We start from the raw sequence: 6510 nt of genomic DNA, 5'->3' as shown, positions 1-6510 counted from the left end.
ACCTATCTCCACAGTACATTAGAAAGTGATATTAAGTAAGCAGGAAAAGGTAGCAAGTTAGGAAGTAAAACAAAGCAGAGATAAAAAGAACGGTTACTCAAAGGTAGCTTCCATCGTATTTATAAAACAAATGAGAATGTTTGGCATCTGGTGCGGGCCGAGTCGATATCGACCATATTTTCTTGACGTCAAAGGTATCTAACGAGAGAAAAGAGGTCATTCTTTATTCAAGTTTGTTTTTTTTCTTTAACAAAGGCGTCGCGACTGCGTTTCCACGAAGATATATAATTCATTATTAAATGGCAGGCAGTTCGTCTGAGGTGGTTAATTCGTTTGTCTACATTGTGACAGGATTGATTTGTTTAGTTTCTTTTGCTGTGAGGTGCATGGCTGGCAATCCTGAAGTGTTTTTTTGTAAGTATTATCATCGTCGTTGTTTTTTTATTTACCAATACAATATAAGTTTTAATGCTATTTTGTGTTGTTGCTATTATTTTTTACTAAAAATTTATAAGGTTTTTTGGTATTATTATTATCAAATAATTTTATAAGTTTGTTTGATATGATTATTACTATTATTATTGTTATTATTATTATTATTATTATTTAGCCTTTTTTTCTCAATATTATTGGAACTATGTAGGTAGATACCTTACGGATTATAGGTCTATTGCCTTCACCTTGATATGTTTTCAAGGCAAGCGGCCAATTTGAATGTAAAAAAAAGAAAGAAAAAAAAAACAATATTTTGCTTCTATACCTAAGAAACTGCGACCTTTAGGCTGACGTAACTATGACTTAGAGACACCTACTTTTCAGAATTCGGCATTGTGTCCTTTAAAAAGGTCATCCTTGAATTATTCTCTGGTTTTAGTGTGACATTAGATCAGTGGGGACTCAGAGTAACATAGATACTGCTGGCCATATATTTACACACATATCTATAATTAACAAAGATAGATCGATGCTTCATATGCTTGCATTGAGGTAATTAAAACAAAAATTGCAAATCTATAAGGAAAGGTCACTGGACAAAAAGGTCACTGTTCATCATTTCTGCGTAACACTACTACTACTACTACCGCTACTATTACTGCTGCTGCTGCTGCTGCTAATAATAATAATAAAAATAATAATAATAATAATAATAATAATAATAATAATAATAATAATAATAACATGAATATTGGCCAGCTATTGACAAATATCCACGGCCAGAAAAAGTGAATTATAAGAAACATTGAGAAAAACTCAGTTTAAAATCAATTCGCATAATGAAGCCATATCATTCAACAAAACATCATTGAAAGAAGGTCTTCTTCCTTATAATAATAATAATAATAATAATAATAATAATAATAATAATAATAATAATAATAATAATAATAATAATAATAATAATAGGCACGATCCCAAGATCCCTGAAAAGGAATCTAGAAAAACTAGAGGCTGAAGTAGCTCCAGGACTCACGCAGAAGAGTGTGATCCTAGAAACGGCGCACATAGTAATAAAAGTGATGGATTCCTATAAGGAGGCAGGATGCAACCCGGAACCCCACACTCTAAATACCACCCAGACGAATTGGAGGACTGTGATAGACAATAATAAATGAATAAATAAAATAATAAATAATTAATAATAATAATAATAATAATAATAATAATAATAATAATAATAATTATGACTAAAATGGTAAATTTAAGTGCTCAATAGGTACAGTTCCAAACAGGATTTAGCGTCAGACACTATATAGCTACTTGGAGGAGGCAGAATAAAGCCAGTCTCACCGCTAGAGAAGGTGAGAAGAAAACGAAAAGAAACCCTTAGGGAGTCCGTGCACTTTTCTAAAGGAAGCAGTTTGTTTGTATAGTGTTTTGGCGTTGCATGGAACCAGTGGTTATTCAGCAACGGCTTTACGTGACTTCCGAACCACGTCGAGAGTGAACTTCTATCACCAGAAATACGCATCTCTAACCCCTCGGTGGAATGCCCCACAACATTCTAACATTTTCTGCAGTGTCTTAAGGACGAGTGTTTTCTTTGACTGACACTGAGAGGGAGACAAACAAACAAACAAACAAACAAACAAAAAACTTCAAGGATTGTTTTCGGGATGCCGTCGAAGTAACCATAGGAATCATTGACAGGTTGAAAACCAAGGTCACAGTGAGGTCAAGGGAGGAACAAGTAAGAGAGAGAGAGAGAGAGAGAGAGAGAGAGAGAGAGAGAGAGATAATTTGAATAATTAGGTATATATACATTCATAAAACCACAGTCGCTGTGAGGAAGCAACAAGTGAGAGAGAGAGAGAGGATTGGAATCATTCGATTATATAGGGACTTACCCGATCCTGAATGTTTGTGACAAGCTTCAGAAATGATTTAACTCTTTTCCTTCTCAAAAAGCAAGAGCATCAACACAACGCCCTGTAAGTTGACTGTACGTGGCAACGAATCTTGCAAGAGGTGAGGAAACCCTCTTTCCTGAATCCACACAAGAATACGGATTCGAAGATCTGAGAATTTTTTTTTCTCAAATGGAGTTTCGGACTGGGGTCGTCTTGCCATATAGGCCACCAAAGAAGGTGTTAAATTATAACCTAAATCCTGTAAACAAGACAGAAGAGTGAAGAGATCAATGCTTTTGCATGAAATGATTCCGGAATAATGCCAGGCAAAAGACTGAATGAAAAATGCATTAGGGAAAAATGAACAATAACTGGAAAGTTCTCATTCAGAATGTTCAGGTCTCCTACATAGCACAGACTGTGAGTAGATACGAGGCTAAACTACCGTTTCACCTGAGGTCTAAAAGAATACAGTATTTGTTCTTTAAGGTCCACAATAATATACTGATGGCAGCAATAGTATAATTTTGTAAAACTATATAAAAGGTTTCGAACCCTACCCTGGGTTCATCTTCATTCGACTGAAGATGAACCCCAGGTAGGGTTCGAAACCTTCTGTATATAGTTTCATAATTTTACCGCTGCTACCATCAGTATATTATTGTGGGCCTTAAAGAACATTATTTGTGCTCTCATAATTGAGATTTCTACTCAATACACTATTCCTTTAGATCCAAGGGTTAACCGATAATGTCGAATTATTCGCAAAACAACTGTCCTTCAAAAGGTATCCATTAGAACATTCTCCCATCGACGCAAAAGGTGTCAAAGGAATGACGTTACACCCACAAGGTCATAGAGGCGAGTACAAATCAGGCCACGTTTCCATAGCTGCGTGACCTTGAGCGGTTTTCGGAATGTAGCAAGTTAGCGGTTTAAGAAGTTGCTAACATTCATGACCTTTTTTTTTTTTACGCAACATAACTAAGAATTAACATACTAAAATGCAGAGAAGATTGAACTGAAGATTATTCAATGCACTTTTGGCGGTAAAAGTGACGAGGGTAAATATTTTTATATTGATAAATATACCTTTGATAATAAGTCTTATGACAGACTCAAACTGATTTGTAGTGTATCAGATTTTTATCCGAACAGATTACTTAAATTTTATTTACTTATACGGTATCAGGTTTTTATCTGAACAGATTACTTAAATTTCATTTGCTTATACAGTATCAGGTTTTTATCCGGACAGGTTACTTAGACTTTATTTACTTATACGGTATCAGATTTTTATCCAAACAGATTACTTGAACTTTATTTACTTATACGGTATCAGGTTTTTATCTGGACAGGTTACTTACGCTTTATTTACTTATACGGTATCAGGTTTTTATCCGGACAGATTACTTGAGCTTTATTTACTGATACAGTATCAGGTTTTTAACTGAACAGGTTACTTAAACTTTATTTACTGATACGGTATCAGGTTTTTTTCATCCGGCGAGGTTGGCTACACGTTATTTTGCTAATCGGTATCAGTTTTTTAACCTAACAGGTTACTTACACTTTAGTTACTGTATGGTATTTTTCAGGTTTTTAACCGGACAGGTCTTACCTTCATTTACTTATCGGTATCGTTTTAATTCCGGACGGTTACTTTACAACTTTCTTTACTGTACGGTACCAGGTTTTTATCCAGGGCAGGTTACTTACACTTTATTTACTGATACGGTATCAGGTTTTTAACCGAACAGGTTACTTACACTTTATTTACTGATACGGTATCAGGTTTTTAACCGGACAGGTTACTTACACTTTATTTACTTTATACGGTTAATCGTTTAATCCGGACAGGTTACTTACACTTTATTTACTGATACGGTATCAGGTTTTTATCCGGACAGGTTACTTACACTTTATTTACTGATACGGTATCAGGTTTTTAACTGGACAGGTTACTTACACTTCATTTACTTATACGGTATCGTTTTTATCTGGACAGGGTTATTTACGCTTTATTTACTTATCGGTATCAGGTTTTTATCCCGGGACTTACTTGAGCTTATTTATGATACATGTATTCAGGTTTTTTAACTGAACAGGTTACTTAAACTTTATTTACTTGATACGGCTATCAGGGTTTTTACCGAACAGGTTACTTACTTATATTTACTTATGACGGTTTCTGTTTTTATCCGGACAGGTTACTTATATTTCGTTTACTTACATTGGATCAGGTTTTGATCGAACAGGTTACTTATATCTTTATCTATTTATACTGTACCAGTTTCCTAACTGATCTTTTGACTACTTAATTATTCTGGTTTGTTGTCCATCTGTAGCTCAATGGAGGTTGGGGGGAGGACGGAGGCCCGTGGGGGTGGTAGTTAAGCTTTGGCTTAGGTCAAGCAAGGTAAGGCATTTGGCTTTCCATGAGTCCAGTGAATCTGGACTATCACTTGACTGGTTTATTCATATTTCTTTCCATCTATTAATATATTGATTTATCTTTTCATTTCTAATAACTGATCTCTTTCTCTTATTTCATTTTATCTTCCGTGACTTTTTTCAAATGAACAACATAGTCTTTGGAGGCTTGAATTTCACGTTGTTGGCACCTGTAGGCTTGTTCTATATGTAGAGGTGTTTACCTTCTGAATAATAATAATAATAATAATAATAATAATAATAATAATAATAATAATAATAATAATAATGATGAGGAGAATAATAATAATATGCTCATGTACTAGCTCAGTATAAGAAAGACAAGGGAGTCCTAAATAATAATAATGAATAATAATAATAATAATAATAATAATAATAATAATAATAATAATAATAATAATAATAATAACACTATGTTCATGTACTAGCTCAGTATAAGAAATACGAGGGAGTCCTAAATAATAATAATAATAATAATAATAATAATAATAATAATAATAATAATAATAATAATAATAGTAATAATAATAATAATAATAATAATAATAATAATAATAATAATAATAATAATAATAATAATAATAATAATAATAATATGTTCATGTACTAGTTCAGTATAAGAAAGACGAGGGAGTCCTAAATAATAATAATAATAAAAATATTTATAATAATATCAGCTTCCGTCAGGAATCTGGAAAACTTATAGTTTCTCTAAGAACATTCCTGGCGTTTATCACACCTAATCCTACAATCCTACGGTGCTTTATCCTACTGCTTTTGTACGAAATTTTATTATCCTTAAAATTCATCCTACGGTCAAAATCCCATTAACATTAACGGATCCTTTGCCCTCCTCGATACTACTTCCTGTTACTATCACGTGAGATATATACGTGAGATATATTCAAATACATACACGTTTAACATGCTTGTTTTCTGTACGTTGCTTGATTTTGAAATTGTTCCCAAATTATGATTGAAAATGAGTACAGCCATTAGCTAGGTATCTTACAGCTACTAAAAATAGTTATCTACATTTCTTATGCTGTAGTTGAATCCTTCATTTTTTAAAAATCTTAATAACTGTTTCCCCTTTAGGAAACGTATCACTCAGAACACTTCACCATTCCGAAGGAAAAAAATTCCCCCGAGATTTAGGCAAACATTGCATGAGATAATGCAAATCAAGTGGTCACATTAGACGTAATCTGGGAGAGAGAGAGAGAGAGAGAGAGAGAGAGAGAGCCCAGCGCTAAGTGAGCTATCTGATTTGTACCGTTGCTGGATCTTGTTTACAAATATTCCTAGACAGAATGGAATTCAGTTTACGAATTATTTGCTTCTTCCCGTAGTTGGAGTCCGAAACACGAAAAACAACAGTAAATGGAGTTTTAAATCTAGGAAACTCACCTCCATCGTATACTACTAGCACTTCGAAAGAGTTCGTCTTGGATGTGAATCTTCGGAGATCTGTTCGAAAAGAAGAAGAGAGACAGAAGTCTTTCGGAGGAAGAAGAAGAAGAAGAAAGCCAGAAGTCTTGCGAGGGAAAACACTTCTTTCGGTTCCTCCACCGTCTGGTGCCTAAAACTCCTTCCAGTATCAAGCTGGCACGTGTCTAACCAAAGCCGGCCGGTCCACGACTGAAATCTCGCGCCGCCGAAGTTCGCGAAGACCTCGAGGGGATGATGCCTTCGCTACTGGGCATGC

At 34.3% G+C, this 6510-nt stretch overlaps 1 pseudogene; it reads right to left on the bottom strand.

The window, feature by feature from the left end:
- Positions 1-6510, bottom strand: part of LOC135213432 (sodium-dependent nutrient amino acid transporter 1-like) — an 82941-nt pseudogene extending 76431 nt beyond the window's left edge.

Source organism: Macrobrachium nipponense, chromosome 42, assembly GCF_015104395.2.
Source record: "Macrobrachium nipponense isolate FS-2020 chromosome 42, ASM1510439v2, whole genome shotgun sequence".
In the NCBI taxonomy this organism is placed as follows: domain Eukaryota; kingdom Metazoa; phylum Arthropoda; class Malacostraca; order Decapoda; family Palaemonidae; genus Macrobrachium; species Macrobrachium nipponense.
Note: the sequence above shows the minus strand (reverse complement) of the source record. Positions and strands in the feature narration are given on the sequence as shown.